Genomic DNA, 20,319 nt, shown 5'->3' on the forward strand with positions numbered 1-20,319 from the left:
GAGCCCATAGACTTTTCAGAAGCTGTTTTGTGGGCATTTATAGATTATGAAGGAAACTGTGGCAATAAATAGGAGTTTTTTCCCCCTGGGACCACATTTTGTGTCCTAGCAAGAACAAAGCAGGGAAAGCATGCAGCTGGAAGAGCTCTCTGTCCTACTGCTGGTGAGGTTCAAGGGTCCTTTGCTACCCAATAACCAAACATGATTGCCAGTGAAACCTATTTTGAAAGAAAGGCATTGGACCAGGACCTTGCCCCTGAGGTTGCACACAGTTTTCAAGGTGATGCTGAACTTTATGCCCTGAAGTATGTTTCTTGCTCTGAAGTTTAACCAAGGGCAACCTGCCCCTCATGTTTCAATAATGAGCTGGACTCAAGAGGATGTTTTCTGCCAGCTCCTATGGATGAGAAAGCACAACTTAGGAGACACATTTTAGGGAAAGGAGGCAGCATTTCCCTCAAGATGTGTGCAGCAGAGTGGCAGCCAGAGGTCAATAGGCCAATACTTGACAGGGCATGGCTAGTCCTTGCATGTCATTTGGATACCTTCCTGCAAGCAGAAGGGAGAGACTGAGAAATGAGCAGGACTGGTCACCTTTCCTTTCATTGCTTAAATTATTTACTGTTTTTTCTTCTCCTGGCAGCTGATTTGTCAGAGCAAGTGAAGCGGCTAGAAAAAGAGTTGTGGCTGCAGGAGGAATATTACAGCAATTAGAAAGGGCCATAAACAGTTTCCTACATATGAAACCGCTCATTGAATTTGACAAGCAGCCTTTTCTTCTTCTCCCAGCCACCAAATACAATGCAGTCTCTTTCCCTTTCATAAATGCCAGCATTTTTTTTTTTTTTCATTCCCACCAAGTGTCCCGTGCACTCAGAGCAATACACTCACAGACTGAAAGAGACCTTTCTCCTCACTCTGAATGTCTTGTGGACAGTATTAACACTGATGGAGTATGTCACAGTCCAACTGTAATTTAGAGACACATCATGAAACCACGCTGTCCTGGCACCAGTCCAGCTGTCAGATGTAATAGAAAAATAAAACAGCCTCATCTACCCCAACTGCGTGCTTCTCTCTGGCAACCACTGATTTAAGCTTTCTACACGTTACGGTGTGTCATTTGGAGATGATTGATGAGGTACCAGTGGATGTTACTTGTCCATTCCTGGTAATGGTAGGTGAGTAGCAGCTGTGTCAGAACAGCTGGAAGGATTGTCTTGGGCTTGTTTCCATGTTTGCCTGGACTAGTGAAGAAAAAGGACATGCTACCAGAGCAGGATGTTATAAATAACTCCATGCTATATCGGATAGGGCAGAAACCTGCTGAGGTTTCTGCAGCCTCCATAGTCACAGGAGGAGACCTCTATCTTTTTTACAGACTTTCCTTCCATTTATATATTGTCTAAGGGTTGAAATCTCATAACATCTCAGAAATTAGGACCAAAGGGGATCTTCTAGACCTCCTGTCCTGCCATGAGGTAGAATCAGCTCTTCCCAGCTCACTGCTATTTAATCACTGCAACAGCCTTGGGTCCTTGGGTCATTCTGGTTACTGTTTCCCTTGGAAACAGGCAGCATGAGGACAGGGGATATTTTAGGTGCTGGGGTGTCCTTTTGGGGAAATGAAAGATTGGTGGGATTTGGAGAGGACTTGTGGAGGGTCTTACACCAAGCTGCATTGCAATCGCAGTGAGCAACAGCACTCAGTAAATGTGTGCTGCCAAAAGGAGCAGTGTGAGCATCAGGCCAGCAACACCCAGGTGGCCACAGAGGGCTTTGCATTTGGCTGGGTACCTCCGTGCTCCTGTGTTTGCTTCACTTTGCCTCTGCTCCAGAAGGATGCTGCTTAACTGGAGATAGCTCAGGGAAGAGCCACAGGAGCAACTGAATGTTTGGGGATGGGGGTGGCAGGAGCAGGGGGAGGACACATGTCTAAGGACAGGAGGCATATGCTGCCTGGTGTTATGGAGAAAAGGTTAAGGGGTAATTTATCATTGTCTGTAAGTACCTGCTTGGGAACAGCAATTTGAAATGAGAGCGCTCTTCAGTTTGTATCACAAAAGGATAACAAGATTAACTGGCTGTGAGCTGGAGTGAGGTGGTGTATTTTCTGAGACCGAGACATAAGAAAAGGAGTGAGTGGAGGAAGGGCAACCGTGGGCAACAGATGCTCCAATCCTCCATCTCCAGTGGTTATAAATTCCCTCTTCCCTTAACTGAGGGATCCTGCACCTGTTCTCAAATGGCAAGGATAATTTGAGCAGAACAGAATGGAGAATTTGTCTCCTTCCCCATCAAAATACCAATACTGGCTTTTTCTTGCAAACTGGGACAAAAACATTCAGACTCCAAAATTTTCTGTATCCTATTAATTCCAAGAGATCCAGACATGCCAGATTGTATGGCCTCAGGAGTTTTAGCCCAAAGAGCACTTAAAGTCCCAAATCAGTATGTCAAATCTTGAGTTCTTTACTCAAGAATACTCCCCAGTATTCCACTGGAAGTCACATCCTTTGTTAATCAGTGTTTTCTCATTTCGACACATTTCTTGTAATATCATTTTGCCCACTACGATGTATGTGTTATTGGCCTGGTTCCTTGGCTGAGCTATGCCTCCTATTTCATGATCAGCTATTGATTCTCACAGTGCATCACGCACCTTAGGCAGCGAAGAGATGCCTTTTGCATTATTAGAGAAAAAATTCTTCAGCATAACTAGCTCAGAATGCAGGTGAAGGTCTGGAGATCTGATTTTGCTAATGTAATGTCCACGGGAAAGAAAAATGTCACTTGGTACCAAAATCACAATGAAGTCATTACTTCATATCGAAAATATAATTAAGGTCAGACACAAAATGAGACATTTAATTATTGTGTCATATAAATCAAAAGTTTTCCCCCATTAAATTTAAATGATGTGAAAAAGCCCTCCTGGGAAACCTGTTTGATTGAAAGATCCATGGGTCCATGGCCAGTTTCAGGAATGATCCATTCAACATAGACCACGGTGACTTTTCCACTGTGGGAAGCTCTTAAAAAGAAATCCATTTTACTTGCTAAACGGAATAAAAAAGAAGCAACCTTATTTAGTTCCAAACTCTGGGTCTGCCTGTGGGTATTTCTAGAAGCCCTGCCTTAAGGCAGTTGGATAGACCACATTTGCCTGTACTAGAAACAGGAGCTCGCACCATGGGAAGGTTGTCTCATTGTACCATTCAGTGCTGCATGTCCAAAATCTTTGGCTACCCAGCATTCAGATGGACAATGCAACCTACATCCAAACACTGCTCCTGGGCAGCTGAATGCAACCAGCCAGCCAAAGCAAGAGCTGATCATGGGAAACAGCTAGGGTGAGATGGGAATTCCCCATTCTTCAGTTGTTCCCTGGACTATTTTAGGACTGCTTCTTCATAAAATGGAAACACAATCTTCTCCAGGGCCCCAGTTGTGTAACGGAGGGCTGTTCCATCCCTGTGGGATAGAACAAAACAGCTTTTTGTTAGGCTCAAACCATCCAAGGGAAAAAACTTGTCTTTCATGGCCTGTTACTGTTTTCTACAAAGTCAATGAAAAGTCTTCTTGCGATTTCAACAGGAGAAGAAGCAAAGTTGTTACTGCACGTGACTGGTGATAACAATCCTTACCAAAGTTATACCTCATGCACAGTTTCCTTTCCACTTGGCAGATGCAATGACAGTGCCCAGGATAAAAAAGAGAATGGGTCTGCTGGCAGCTTGGCTGGTGGTTTATCACAGCCTTTGGAGTGGTGCCCACCAAAGTCAAGAGCAGCTTCCCTGTGTGGCTGGAGGCAGTTGTCCATCTGTCCAGTATGAATGCACAGCTTGGGGACATCTGTCCAGTCTCAACTCACATCTTTGCAGGGAGGAAGGTGTTTTATGTGCCTGGAGAGACAACATCTGAACTGATTGCATTATTCCAAAGAGACCCACAAATGCTCTAAATTATTGCTCTACCAGGTAGGGAGCAGAGCTGAGGTTGCTTCTTGTGTTGGAGTTAGATTTCAGCTCTTGCCAGGTGACAGTATGTCTTTCACCACTTCCCTTGCTCTTTGCTCTGAAGAGGAGGATGGCCACATTATTACCATATTGCTGACTAATGCCCTCTTTCTGGCATGGAAAATCAACTCCCAAATTGTCTTTCATGTTTTAACTTAAGATGGGCTACAAAAGGACGTGTTCCTTCTTGTGTTGAAGTCAGAAGCAGCAAATGTGTTGACCCTTATGGACTGCTTATCCTAGGCCATATGTAAGGTCTGTTGGACTCTGGGTTTACCCACTTCCACATCGTCTGTCTCAGCACAAGGCATCTCAGATGCAGACACTGCACACTTCTGCTAACAGCCTGTGAAGGCAGCATGCTTATGGAAGTTTTCCAGTACTGACTGGCCCTGAGAGACATATGTGATACAGCTAGTTCTAAAATAAGAATAAATGCTTACATTCTACTTTAGTCTGTAACTTCCCGCATCTGTGACCCAGAAACACAATGGCCCGCTTGACTTATAGCTGATCTTGTAGACTGCTTACCTTATGGAGCTACTTCATGTGGGACAATTCACCTCCCTTACCTTTAGCTGTGTAAAAGCCGTGTGTCCATTCCAAAGCAGGTGCCTACATTCTCTTTTTGACCACTGCATATAGATCAGGTAGGATGGCTAAGCCTCAGGAGGCATTTTTCTCTCTGAAGATTAGACAGAGGGCCCAAACTTAGAGATAATTCCCATGATATGCTTTCCATATGTTTGCTTCTAGACATGCCCAGAGTGGCCTGAGTCCTAAGCACCAGCTACTCTTAATGAAATCCCCCAGACAGGCAGAGCTTTGCCTGTTTCAGCATGGGATCCCACCTTCCAAAACAAGCCTTTCAGACACCGTGGCTGGAGCAGGGACCTTCTTTCCTACTGCAAGTGGTTGGTGGCTACAGCATCTACCCAGACAGCAAGAGATTAATAAGTGATGCCTAACTCCTTTGCAATGATGGGAGTCTGCTTGTCCTCCATGAATGCTCCAACAATGTGGTAACAGGATACTCCAACACTGGGAGCTCCCTGTTGCTGATGATGGAGCTACTCCACTTCATCATGGGAGATGAAAAAGAGTGATGAACATTACTCTGGCAGGGACTACAGATCACACTTTCCTCCTCCTCGCTGTTGTATCATGTAGTCAGGCATCTGGTCTGCCTCTCCAGCTGATTAATACTCTGCTTTTCAGCTCTAGCTCCAAAGGAATGTCAATCTAGATCCTGTCAGAGGCAAAGGATGACCTCCCAAGCCCCAGCCTGGGAGGGTATTGGCTCCCTTCCTGAAATCCACATTGTTCAGGGACCTCTGCAAGTGAGTCTGAACAGTTCTGTGGCCTTTAGCAGGGCAAAAGACAGGGAGACAGCCAAGCTGGGAAAAGGATTTATTACTAGACAATGAGGATTTTTCATGGTGTGACATTTTATTGTGCACTGATGTGTTGTCATGAGTCCCGTGAGTCACCACAAAGACTGGTCTCCAGCTTCTCAGTTCTCAGCTCCAATTTTGTCTACTGGGTTTGCTTCTACCAGGGATTTAGCACTACTGAAATTAAGATCTTTTGCTTCTGAATGAATTATGGCTCTGGTTCATGCCAGAGCATGAGCTCTGCAGGAGAAAGGGGCAACAGAAGCATCTGGTGGGAGTGTGAGATTGATAAAAGAATCAGAGGCAACCTTCTTCTTGGTAACAAGCATTTAGTTGTTCTTTTGGAGTTAGATTTGTTCAGGAGAAACTGAACATTAACTACAGTCTACAGCTCAGGGAAGATCTGTGCTAAAGGACATGATATCTATAAGAGAAACATTAAAATAGGTCTTCATCATGGAAAGCATCAGATGTATAAGTGACAAATACAAGGTCCATGTTAATCCTGTCTATTTTGACACAGTAGATTTAAGGATGTCAAGCTCAGGAAACCCGATTTGTGGATGGCAGGTGACAAAGCATCTTGGACCACTGATCCCAGAGGAATAAGCCCAGGGTCTAGCAGAATCACTTAAGGATTTGGTATACAGCTGGGAAAACAAACCTGAGGATGATCATGCTGGGAACAACAGTGCAACAATAGAAAGGATTTAGTTTGTAATGCTGAGACTGTGACTACCCTGACTTGACCCTGTCCAGACCACCGGTATCTTCTGTCCAGTACCTGGATTTCAGGCAGTCTCCTGCCACGGATCACCCTTGTCAAGTGTTGGACACTGCCACCTCAGTTCAAATGAACCTCCTCTCAAATGTGGCGTGTAGCTAAATTAAATGGGTACAATCATAGCAATGTTTCTGATGTTGCTTATGGGGTTATATGTTTGTCCCTCTTTGAGCAGATTTGAGAATTGACATTTGAAAAAATGACAGCCAACTGCTGTCAGCTCTTCATTGTCTGGGGTACTGTCTTCATATCTCTTCTGAAGTGTGCTGTTCATATGCTGTGAATTATGAATGATAGAGGCATTTGTGCATAAATGGAGTATAAATGGAATGATGGAGGCAATGTGCATAAATACCTGATGGTAGCTAGGAAGACGAGGTAGCCAGACTCTTCTTGGTGATGGCCAGTGACAAGCCAAGAGGCAATGAGTGCCAATTAAAAAACATGAAATGCAATCTGAACACAGGAAAAGATTTTTCCTTTTTTTCTTTTTTTTTCTTTTTTTTTTTTTTTTACTGCAAGGCTGTTGAAACACTGTAACAGGTTGCCCAGAGAGGTTGTGGAGTCTCTGTCTGTGGAGATACTCAAAACAAAACTGGACACAGCACTGGGCAAGCTGCTCTAAGTGGCTCTGCTTGAGCAGGAGGGGTGGACAAGGTGATCTCAAGAGGTCTTTTCCATCCTGAAAGATTTTATGATTCTGTGATTTGTAAGAAAGCAAGACCAGTCTGTGGAAGGTTCATAAGCAGAGACTATATACAAGCCTCTCCTCCATGTAGACAGACTATATCTTACTCAATTTGATCTCAATCTGTGACTCCCTACAGGAATAAGATAACTGGAATAACTTGATTATAGTACCGTAAAAAATTCATGGCTCAGGAGGGACTACCTACGCCATGCTGTGTCCACCTGCAGAACTGTGGGCAGCTCATCAATATGTGGCCAGTCCAGGAGAATTGACAGATCATTAATTCCACAAACTGCAAAATGTTTTCACATGGCTCATGGTAAGATAAGTAGAAAAGAAATGTCCAGAGAAACTCAAATATTCTCCAGGAAGAGGTAACAGGAGAGCCAGAGCATCGTCATGATTATAAGAGAGAGCCATGATTTTTTCAGCAAGACAAAGTTTGTAGACAGAAGCATTATATTTTGTTAGGACAATCTATCTGGTGGGAAAGAGCACAGTTCTCGGGAAAGATGGCCCTTCTCCAGGCTCAGATTGGAAATAAGGTGATAGACTCTGGGCCACCCTGCAGAAGAAGGTAAGAGGAATTGCAACAGACCCTGTGGGCTGAGAACAAAAGGGGAAACGTTCTTCTTTACTTTAGAAGCAAAGTACTTACTTACTTTACTAGCAGCTCTAGGATTTAGTTTAAGTATCACCATTCTTAACTGGCTGAAACTAGTGCATCTTCATTAACCAGCAAATCTGGGCAGATGCTGTCTTACTGAAGTTTTGATCTGCAAAGGAGATCTCTGGGCCCCGATGGAGGCAGATTGCCCATTCATAGGGGTAACCATGTGGAAGGAAGTTTAAAGGCAGAGCAACCAGGCAATCATTTTGTAGGAACGCCTGTGCCAAAGCTGTCAGTGTTGGCACTGTTTTTATTCTAACTTGTAATAGCTTCACAATCATCATCCTGGAACCAGTAGCCAGGCAGGAACCATGACATTAGATAGCATGACATTAACTGCTGTAATTTTACATACGGATGTTTTATAAAGTGTGCATTCACCTAGACTTTGAAAAACCAAAAAGCGGATCAGATTAACAACTCTAATTTAAACACAAGTTCTGTTTGTAACAGACCCCAGGTAGCATACAAGTATGCACAGAAATGTTGCTTACAGCCAGCAGAAAATACAGGAGTACAGGTGCATGAAGAGTAAGACTAATGCAGCTCCTAAACAAATTACCACTAACACACATAGTACTGTCTTCTGAAGTGATCCTCTAGAAACAGTCTGTCACCTAAAACTGCAGCCCAGGGGTAGCAGGTTATGGAAGTTGTGTTTTCCTTTTCTGGGGCTCCCGTGTGATTGGATGGTGCCTTCCTCCAAGCATACGGAGCACCCAGAACTTGGGAAGCTCTGGATGCCACTGCTGAGACACAACAGTGATGAACAAATTTCTCAGTATGGGGCCACCCAGCCCAGGCCGTTTCCTTGTATGTTTTGAATGTGTCTTCATGGGACTAACTTCAAAGTGAGAACTCTGCTTTTACAGAGCAGCAGCTTATTCTGGTGGGTTAAAAGCTTCTGGAAAAATGCGATGTGTTTTCAATTCACACCGTTATGACTCTGTACCTGGCATTTCATTCTCACCACCCCCCCACCAACACCCCCACTTCTAGCAGTTGACTAAGTGTTCAATTCTGCTGCTACTATGACCCAGAGGAAGGCACAGCATGTTTTTATTCCAGAAGATGGAAACTCATAGTTCATCTGTCCCTCTCCCTCTTACCTTTCACCCAATTCTGCTCTTTCCAGATGCCTTTCCACTCCATAGAGTGGAGGCCTTGGTCATGCTTCCTTGTCATCTTAGCAAGGAAGGTTACACTCTCCATCAGTGGTCTCTGCCAATGGCATCTGCCTTGAATTTGAAGGGAGCTGCAGGAGAGAGGGCAAGTGGACTCCATAGATACAAGTCTCAAGGATAGAAAGTCCCAGAGTCAGTCTCAAAACTGTGTCTGACTTCTGTCAGTACTGTCAGCAACGATGGAGGCATAGGCATCTCCTTCCTTGCATGAGTGTCATGACAGCCACCAAGGGACCCAACCCCATCTGCTTGCAGGCAAGTCAAGGGAGCCCCACGACACTTGCTGTTCTGATGGCAGAGGAAAGTTGTCAGCTGTGCTTATTGCTGCAGCAGTTATGCAGAAAAGCAAGCCTGGCACCTTCCCTGCGGTGACATAATGGGGAAAAAGTGGACAGAATGTGTAAGGTGCGTGCTGTCAATGGACTGCAACCATCCCAGAAGAATGGCAAAAAGACAAGCAACTTGTAATACATATCATTGGTGGCTAGTAAAGTAGACCAGCCTGTCAGAACCTTCCTGAGGTCTCTTTGAGGGCAACTGCTGGCCATCACCAGGCTATGTGACTCTGTAGCTGCAGCTGGGCTACACGAGCCTTAGGTCTGCGCCAGTGTGGCTGCTCTTGCATGAATTCATCCTGTCAGCTTCCTCCCACTTCTTGTCCTTTCCCAAGCTGTCCTGAAAAAGAAAAGCACACAGGAGGGCACTGCAAAAAATATTAACTGCCCTATGAGGCTATATACAATGCTCAGGCCATAAGCAACCTGCCTTAGTGTATTTGGGAGATATATGCATCAAATGCAGCTTGACTAGTCATATGTTACAGACAGACCATGCTCTCACCCCTCAAACACGGCCCTGATTTCTCATTGCTGAGACCCCTTTTTGGAGCAGCGATAATTTATGAACAAGATGATAAAGAAACGAAAAAGAATCCTGTCAAGGTTCTCTGTGTGTGTTGTAAATTGTCCATATATCAAAGATATTGCCTACATTCAGCATTTAATGCTATCAGTAAAAATATAATGTGAGAGGAAAAAAGGAAGTTGCTCACAAGGAAGAATGAATAATCTGTGTGAAATATTAAGCCTGTAAAACCAGCATTTCTCCTTTTGGCTGGAGTGCTGGTATTTCTTACTATTTAATTTACATAAATCAATGATAAAAAATATGTAATAACGGAAATCAGATTCTGTAGCTGCAGGGAACCTGGGGAATCTGAAGAAGGAGTTTAGGGATTATAGACGTGCTCCAAAGAGAGCAGCACTGGAGAGAATAATTTTTTCTGAACTTTTCTTGTTTTCCTTGGTCAGAGAAGCAAGTTCCTGTTTCTATATCCCAGGGAAAACTAATAAAATTGACTTTTTAAACTCTGTGCTTGTTGGTTCATCGGTTTGATTTTCCACAATATTTTGACTTTTTAAATGGTGACCTCAACCAGTTCTGGCTAGTAAAAAAAAATTTAAAAAGTAATAAAAGAGGATGGAAATATTCTGCATGACTCTCCAATGTCTATTGAAAAATCTTGCTGGAAAGCAATCAAAAGGGACTAATGTCATCTTACTATGGCCTCAGAACATAAGAGAGGAGGGACTGGAATGGACAGTAAGAGGATCAGGGACCTGCAATAAAGGTCAGGCTCCTCCACCCTAAACATGCCCTAACACCTCCCACACTAAACCTTCCTGATCCACTGATGGACCCATGTAGGGCTTAGTCTTGTTGTTCCTTGTGACTTGTCTCAAAATCAAGGAGGCTGAGACAGGACAGGGAAGGAGGGCAGCAGTGCAGCAGAGGGAGCTGTGTGGACCCTGCTGATGGATTCTGCCTTGCTCCTGGCTTGCAGCTCCATGTGCAGTGTTGGAAAAGGAGAGTGGTTTGGTAAAGACTGCAGAGTTCAGCGAAGCCTGGCTCTGGTGACCACACTGGAGCCCTTGTCAGGGAGCCAGAAAAAAGCTGAAACTGGGTTCTTCTGAGTGCCATGGAAAAAGTCTCTGTGTACTATTTATTTTTTTGTCTTCTGCTTTCTTTTGTTTTGCCTTTCTTTGCCCTGAAGAAGCTGTTGATTATAATTTCAGTGCAGTTTGAGATGCAAGCTTAATGGAGCGGGCCTTTCTATTTTTGTACTGTGTGCATTGTCATACGGAATAACATGGATTATATTTTGTTGTTGCTGATGCATTGAATATACTTGATATTTAAATCCAGCAGTGTTTATAGCAGGCTGAGATTCTGTGCTGGGGTAGGAGAGGCTTGAGTTTTGCTTGGTTTTATTATTTATTTTGTGGAGAGATTGAGATTCTCTCTTGTGGTTTTGCAGGCTTTGTTTTACTTTTTTAACTAGGCAAAGTTAAAGCATAAATTGTAATAAAGGGCCAGTTCTGTCCTCCTTACTCATAGCAAGCACCATCTTGATCCTTACTTGATCCTACCGAAAATGACTGCTACCAACTTAGTGTTTTGTGTTAAAGATTTAAAGGCCTAATATGAGTTCTTTGTAGTCATGTTTCTTATTGCTCCTTCTGGTGTGATATTGCTAGGCTTAGTTTTCTCCTTACCCCACCATAGTGTCCTAAAAATTCAGTTCCTAATGAGCACTGTTCTCCATTCTTTCAGACCGCTTACACTGGATAACCATGAGTATCACCAAGGCCAAGGACTGGCTATGATGCTCTCTGAACTTCTGGTAGAACCTAGCACCTAAGAAACTATCTCGTCCAGGAAGCCCTGAAATGGACTAAGAACAAGTATAATAATGGGCTAAGAAAATATATGAAATGTGCTAAGAACAGATATAATGGACCTTATTGTGTTGAAAACCCCAGTTTAAGGGGATGTGGTCCACATTAACAGGGTGGTTCAGTCTCATGCAGAGCCTGACTTGCAGAACAGGGCAGGAGTGCCTGTGCTGGGTTGGATTTGATTACTAAAGCGTTCCTGCATTGTGTCTCCACATTCCTTTGCAGGGATCTGGAATGCATTCAGCACCGAGGATGCTCTGAAGTCACAGGTAATTGTTTTTCTGCATAATTGTTGTCCAGTCCAGATATTTTAGCTATAAGAAGGAGGCTAGGTTGGTTCAGGACCCACCGACATCCCAAACAGATTGATAAAAGGGTTAATTTCTCCTAAGATTCCCATTCCCTTAGTGTGTATTCATTTAGAGTTGGATCCTTTAGCTGTTATCTCTTACGTTGCCCTATCTGAATCCTCAGAAGATACAGCTGGCACAAAGCTGAATTTCTAATTCAGAAATTGGGCACTGGGAAGTGGAAATATTTTAACTTTCAGAGGCAGACAGACAGTGTAGTTAGGGTCAGTAACCTCAGGGTGTTCTGTAAGAGGAGAAGGAGAAAGAAGGAGGGATGGGGTGCAAGAAAGGCAGGTCCTGAATCAGTTTAGAAGTTGGTGAATGAAGTGAATTCAACTAGGAAAACTGGGGAAAGTAGTTGTTCATTGGGAATTTGACAAAAAAAGTTAGAAATGGGGTAATAAGACCAGGTGTGGTATTACAGCAGGGTGCAACGTGTGGATGCAGAGATTTGATGGCATTTGATGGTAGCATGGCAGAGGCAGGGAGAAACTGGAAAACTAAGAGCTTCTTTCCTGTTAATGTAAAGCAGAGAAGAGCCGAGAAGAGGTCAAGCATCTGAGGAATCCTTGAAGACCACAACTGAAACTGCTTCAAAAAATGTCCCCATTCAAGGCTCCACACATTCAAGGACTGAGTGCATATAGACCGGCCCTGACAGCTTTATTTATTAGTCAAGACTTACTGCGAGGGGAATGCTGTGGCCTCCCCCATGAGCCAGGTGCAACGTTTCACTGTTGGGTGGTTAGAAGGTTTTCCCTACCATCCTTATTTTTTTTATTTATTTCTTTTCTAATTCAGATTAAGTTGCCTTCCCTCTTGTCCTTCTCCGAGTGGACAAGACAACAGTTGATCTTAGTCCTCTTTATAACAACCTTTTACGTATCAGAATAAGGTTGCCATGCCAACCTTCTGTTGCCAAGCAGAGGATGGAGTGGTAGCTCCACTTCCAATTCAGCACCAGGTGCAAGATCTTGAGGGGAGCCATCTCCACTGCACAGAAATACAGCAGCAAATTCAGAGCACCCAATCCACACAGTGTCTCTGACCAAACCCTATCACCCTGTCCCAGGTGAGTCTGCTTGAAATTGACCCAAGTCAGATGCACCTGGTTTCTGTAGCTGAGCTCTTTACTCTTGCATGTCCTGGCCCAGGCATGGATGGGAAAAAAGTGTTGTGGCTTTTTCTACATGGGAAGTTCAAGCAGAATCAAAAGGTTGGCAGAATAGAAATGTTGGCTTTGAAGAGCTAGAGGAACTCTGTCCTTGAAATCACATACCAAACCTCTGCTTGTGAGAGACTAATATATGCTTGAGAGGAGCCATGCTTGGATCCAATGAATCAAGGGGAAGGGATCAGTGGCAGCAGGTCCAGAGTATCAGTCCTTTCACCCAGGTGTGAGGAAGACCCTATTTTCTGCTGGTAACAGAAGCAATGAATCTGCCTTTTCGGAGCAAAGCAGAAGATGTAGCAAGCTCAGAGATGAGGAAGAACCTATTTGTCTCATACAGCTTCCCTGAGAGCAGCCCATCCAGAGGAGAAACATGACATTTGCAAGGTTGTGTAAGCTGGTAAGACCAGTGTTGATATGTATCAGTCATGCAAGATTAAACCTGCTTGCAGTGGTGATGCACAAAGTTGCCCAAATGGTTCAGCTGGTGTCAGCAATGGGAGCGTGTGGGTGGCGGGTGTGCTCATGTCAGCACTGGGCGGCACAGGTGGGAAATCCCGGCTGCCATCCTCCACTACTGCAACCTGCCTCACTCAGTATCCCTTTTTCTCATCCTGCTAGGTATCTGGCCAACCTCAGCCACCTTCTGCAGTGGATCAGACAGCTCTCTAACCCTCGTCTCTGAGAACTGATCATCATCAAAGCCACAAGCTGACCCAAGGGAAAAAAAAGCCCAAGAAGATGAAGAATTAACACCTGTGCGTTCATAGGACTGGTATTTAAGAAAGCTGTATCCAAACGGAGCTATGGAGGGGAACAGGGATACAATGCACTCAAACTGTGTTTTTGCCTTCCTCTTGCCACCAGCATCAGTACCAGCAAAAGGCAATCAGGGTTCATGTCTGGGTACAGATGAGCCGAGGATGTTACATGATGTTTGGTCATTAGCTTTCAATGAGACCGCGTGTCAAGGGAAAGGGTTCTGCAGTTCGAAGAGGGGATGATTTACAGACCTGAGAAATAACGAACCTTGTAAGGAACAAAGCTTGGAAATAAAACTGCATGCTCCACCTGAATTGCTACCTACCCGTGTGTGTACTCAGAGCTCATATTTAGTGCTTCTGGTGGCACATTGACAGACGGCTTAGTGAAAACAAATGTTAATGTTAATTAAGCTGGAAAACTTCCCAGATTTTGAGAATGAGAGTGTTTGCTTGGATAATAATTCAGATAGCCTGTGCCCTGCTTAACACTTTCATTGGGAAATGTGATCACTCAGAAACAGGGGATCAAAAAACCAGAGATGCTCAGAGAGGTCTCAGATCTTTTTCCCAGGATGGAGGGGGGCTGCTTCTTACAGCATCTTTCCCAGCACTCTGAGGACCCTCAGAACCCCACTTTGAGAACTCACCTTCCGTGTGAGAATATACCCTGCTAACAGAGCTCACAGCAAGGAAACATTTCCTGACATACCTTCTAAATCCTCCTCTACTTAATTTCACTCCGGTGCTTCCAGATGATGATAATTAACCTCTCTTACTGTCGAGGATAGAAAACAGCAAGAGCTTGGAGGTATGAGTAAGGACAGGTTAGGCAGTGTTTCCTATGCATAGCCAGATCTCCCTGCTTAATCTAAATAATTTTAGTTCTGTTGGCTTCAACTGCTCTTCACTGACTTGCACCAGCTAATGATCTGGCCCATTGATTTTAAATTCCCTTCTACATCCTTTTAATTCAAATCACAGTCACCAGTGCCAGCCTGAGCCTTGCGACTACAAGTGAAGGGCTGTGGGCTAAATAGATGCTCCAGCTACTATCACAGGGATGCAAATGCTTATGTATTTATTTATTTATTTATTTATCACTGAAAGGACTGGGGAAAAAATAATAATTAGGAAATGAGGGGATGCACATAAATAGCCTAAAAACCCCTGGCAGCACCGCTATATTTACAGAAGGCCACGTGATGGCTCAACACATTCCTATTTTCTGCTTCAGTGAGATGACTTTCATATTGTGGATGCTACACGCACTGAGTCCCAGCTGGCATCTCAGCTAACCATTGGTATTGTAATTAAGCCTCCTTAGCGTTCAGTTGGGGTGATGCTCCCCAGAGGCCTCCTTAACATTTTCTAAAGGGACAGAAGATCAGCACTCAGAGACGCTGCCAGAGCCTGGTGCCCAGCAGACTGCCAAGAGCAGATCATGAAGCAATGAGGAAAGCACTTGCCTGGGCTGCCTTGTCATACAAGGCAGGATGCTCTGCAGACCTCTCCGTGGATTGCAGGAAGGCATATGACAAGTTTTCTTTTAATTGCCACTTGCTTAGACATATCCTCCAAACTGTCATCTAGGAAGGAAGAGTTTTGCACTTTGGTTTCCCCTTTACGACCTTCGTATATTCATTCTGGTTTGCACTGGGGCAGGCTTCTGCAGCTATAGCTAGGCTGTGGTAGATGTTCTTCTCACACTGACTCAGAATATACGTGCTGGCAAATGTGCCATTTCAGTGCACTTCCAGCAAAGCCATTTAATCTAGTAAAAATACTCAGGGGCTCCACCCTAAATCATAGGATTGATGAAGGCCATGTTGGATGAGGTGTGCCAGCTTTTGTTCTGTTCCATGTGACGTTTTTTATGGTGGTCCCTTTCTGAGCAACTGAACAAGTAAATGGAAAGGGAAAAAAAATTGATGTTAAAATAAAGCCCAGAGCATGAGAGTGATTTGAGATGCTGTAGGTCACCTCTCAGTGAGCTGACACTGAGTCCACAAGCAGGGGTTGAGATGCCCACTGCTCTGCCCCAGCTATTTGATGTGATACGAAGAGGTCGGGGGTGGGGGTTGTTTAGGAGAGGTGCTGACTGATGTACCTCATCCTGATAATCTAAAAAGCCTGTGAAACAGCAAAACCCTTGAGCATTGTGCTGATGATGTAGCAGCTTCAAGGCCAGAAGACATCACTGACCATTTCATTTGACCTTTTATTTGTTATTTAATTTAGCTGGTTAGCAACATATTGAGAGCTTTAAGTTGAATGTGACTGCCTCTTTGAGGAAGAAATTCAGTCTTAATTTGAAAGCCTTCAGCAGCAGAGGGATGCGGTGCTTTCCATGGCACTCTGTTCAAATGGTCCATCACTCTGTTAAAAATTATTTCTATTTGAATATGTCAGGATTCCACTTCCAGTCATAAATATACCTTTCTCCACAAGATTAAAGATTGCTTTGCTAACCACAATTTTCTCCCTGTGAAAGTACTTACACGCCTTAATCAAATCAGTCACCTCTCCATCTTCTTTTTTTGATAAACTGAGCAGATTGGGTTGTGAGAGTCTCGGTGCAAGGCACTTTCCCCAGCTCTCAAGTAATTTGCTTACACTTTTTTTTTTTTTTTTTTGAACTCTCTTCAGACCTTTCCCCAAACCCCTTTTTAAAATTGACAGCAGAAAACCACCTGGTCTGCACGTCTCAGTCTTGCTGATGTCTCACATAGAAGTAGAAAACATTTCTCCTTCCCTAATTACCACTCCCTTCTGCTTTTCTCCAGGGTCTCTGTTGATCTCTTTGCTACAGCACTGTGGTGGGAATTTCTGGTGAGCTGCTTCCTTTCTGAGACCCCTTAACTCTATTCCCTGACATGGTTTGCATTCCTTAAATCTCTATGGGTAACTTTGCAAATGTCTGTTTAAAATCCTTCCTATCCCTGTCATCACTGATAACATATTTACTTTGAGTAAAAGCTCACGTTAAGCAGTGCAGGGCTTACTACATGCCTGTGCAGATGGCCCCTCAGCCAACATTTTTAATGCATTATAATGACCCAACAACTGTTAAACAAAAGGATTCCTAGTAGTTTCTGAATATCTACTTTGATAATTATTGCTGATCATATTCATGAAATACAAATAATTCTCTCATATTATTTAAAAAAATGGGAGAGGAAGTTGAGAACATCTTGAAGGATAAAGAACGTGGTATTACTTTCTTCTCCTCAACTAGCAATGAGCTAAATATCATTACTGAGATCTTCCATGTTTTTAACATGCCCTACAGTTCTTTAAGCATGGGACTTTCCTAAATGTCTTCGGTTTTCCTAACCGTCTGAATTTTATAGCTTCTCATTTTTTGCTAATTACTGTCTTCCTAGTTCTGTCTTTCCTCTATTGTCTTTTTGTTTCTAATTGTTGCCTTCCTTTCACCACTGGGCCAAAACAGGATTTTAGGCCACTCTGTCCTTTTTCTTGAACTGCAAATAGTGGTTTTACATGGAAGTGTGACTTGTATCAATGCTCCGTTGTGCTGGAAATTGTATAAGGACAGAATGACAAATCAGTCCTTGTAACAGTGCAAGTGCTAATTATAAAGAAAGAGAGAACAGTGGATACAGACAGATGGGGCTGCACAAGAAAACACTCAGGCATATATTCCCAACTGCATCTAGCTGAAAAATCTCTCATCCAACTAAATTCAACCATCTTCATACCTCTGTGATCATTTACTCATGGGGGGACAGCAAGCTCTGATACCTGTGATGCCACCATTTCTCTCCACCCATCACACTTCACTTACAAAGAGCTCACAGTCAAAGGAAGAGGGTTAGTTTAATTCCCCAAGATGATTTTGGGGGAGCCTGAATAGAAATTAACATGTTCCAAGAGGTTCCCATGTCCTCTGCTGTAATAAAAAGACCTTCCAAGGATGGCACAAATCCAAGAAAATAATACCTTGGGACAATTTCACTGTCACATTGCTATTGCTAAGCAAGACAGGTTGATCCAGCCACCACAGAAAAAGAAGAGAAAAAACCCAGAAAGGGTACAAAATGGATGTTACTGGCACTATGGCCAGTATAAATGGTCCAGAACTGGTCCAGGTAGTTATATTGAAAGCTGCATCTGACTAAAAGCTTATGGCTAAAAGTGCGTCATGGTCTTTGAATGGCAAGTAGGAAGAATGGTGGAACTGCCTGGGACCACAGGTCTGTCCAGCTGATTATCTTGTCTTCAAGAAAAGGCGAGAGGCAGTAGTGCTATAAAGGAACCAAATCCATATGAGATATACATCTGGAACAGTAATTTGCACAGGTTTTGCTATGTAGCTGCTAGTTCAGAGCCTCTATTTATGCCTTTAGGAATGCCTGTGCACAAACCAGTTTGGGGGCCTCCAGTAGCTTTTCACACATTTCTGGATCCAAGCTGAGGTGACTGCTGGCACCTGGAACATCCTAAAAAATACTTTTTATTGTTGTAACGTTCCCCTTCCGCGCACACTTGAGCTCCTTGAGCTCAGAAAAAAGTAAATAGAACAGTCATATGAGGAAGGAAGTTTCAGTCAAAATCCTCATAATTTTTTGCACCTTTTCCTCTGAAATGGGAATTCTGAACTTTGTGTGGGTGGAAAAAAAATAAGGTATTTGTGTTTTCTACTTGCTTCTTTGAAAAGCTCTGCTGAGGAGGAGCTGTCTGTGCACAGAGCTCAGCAGTGTCTCTGCTCATAGCCTGTGTTCGGTTGGTGTTGCCAGAGCTTAATTCACAATTTCAGGGTTCAAACAAACCCTCAGATCTTACTATTAACGTGCTCAAAATGCTTAAGGTTTCATGTGGCTTCATGAGGAAGCTACAGAAAATGTAGAGATAATCCTGATTTCATCACAGGGCTGTCCCAGCGTTGCTTCTGGACCAAGGCACATGCAACTGAGCTGAGGTTTACAGAGCTTTCTGCCCTCCTCTGTTCTTGCCAGCAATTCCAGGGATTTCCCAAGACAGAAAAATGAATGATTGATCAGTTAATTGATCCGTGAGTGATTGACGGCCTGTGTTACCCTAGGTGCACAGCAGAGGCAAAAATCTTGAGGCACTAGCCTAAACAGCAATTGTAGTGGAATTAGGGTTTGCCTGTGAACATTTTCCTTTCAGCACTTCTGTCTCAGGACATACACCATAAAGAGACATCATGCAAATAAACATGAACATTGTATAACCAGTGTGACAGTTGAAGAGCCAGATTAAGAACAAGGAAAATGGGCACACAGTGTTCAGTTGTAAAACCACTGGAAAAGATGCTCAACAATGAAGTGGAATTAAATGAAATTCTAGCCACTCAGAATACATTATCCCTGCAGCGTGTCCATGAAATCACTCTCTGAATTGCGGAGTAATTTGCTCTTAGCCTAAGAAGCCTTTCTGGTTTTTTTATCCCTTGTATCCCCTCCTCCTTTTTTTTTTCTTTCTTTTTTTTTTTTTTTTCTTCTCCCCTGATAGCAATCATTTGGGAACTCATTTCTCACTCATTTTGCTCCCGAAGGAAATATCTACAAAAGAACAATAGTGATATGTCATCATGACGTTATGGTCACTTATTCAGTGGCAGTAATGTGCCCACTTCCCAATTGCTTTGCCTATGTGTGCTAAGCTGCTTCTGGAAGGGCTTTCATGTTCTTTAACTCTTTGCTGGATCACTGGCTCATTGTTGCAGCAACCACAAATTTGCCTCTGCAGAGGGACAAGCTGCATAGACTGACCTGGCAAAGGTCCACGTAAAATAATTTTCTTAACATAATCAGAAGAATGAGGGTGATAGAGGGAGGTAAAGCTGTAGAGAGTATTTTGCTGGTGCAGAGGTTAAAACGAGTTTGACCCAAAGCAGGAATGGACAAATTCATTACCCTAAAGAGCTCCAATGCTGTAGATCCTAGGTATGGTGCACTTCATCACCACCTGGACAAATACATGGCTGCTTATATTTGTTGAGAGCCATAGAGGGAAAGCTGGGAAGGATTGTGCCGTAAGATATGAATGTTGCTGTAGCTGTCACACTGCTGTTGCAGTGTGACAGTAAAGTCATGCTGCCTGCTCTGCAGTTTGGGAACTAACTATGGGGTTCAGGTCTATATGCACTGCCTACAGAGGAGCAGCATCCCTCTGGTTTGGGCCTGGTTTCCTAAAGGCACTTTGCTTAGGCAGCTCTGCTGTCTTCCTTCCTCTGTGTGTTGCACATCTACCCTGTTTCTTTGATAGTAGCTTTTGTATCACTTGGATAATTTCAGCCAAAGGGAGTGTTATCAATATATTCAACTGTGAATACATTAAATTCCTTTGGACTTAATGAAAACAGACAGCTTGGTGGCAGAAAGGCTTTTTATTATCGAAGCTCATAGGATCGTCTAAAAAAGCCCTATTAGACACCAGAGAATCTACTCAAGCTCCATGAGTTCCTCTGTTCCCAGAACTACGTATTAACATAATTAAAAGCCCTGAGACACAGACTCATCCCTGGCTCACACTTCCTGTTGCTATTTCTACCACTGGAGAAGAGGTTT

This window comes from Falco cherrug, chromosome 1 (genome assembly GCF_023634085.1).
Source record: "Falco cherrug isolate bFalChe1 chromosome 1, bFalChe1.pri, whole genome shotgun sequence".
Classification (NCBI taxonomy): domain Eukaryota; kingdom Metazoa; phylum Chordata; class Aves; order Falconiformes; family Falconidae; genus Falco; species Falco cherrug.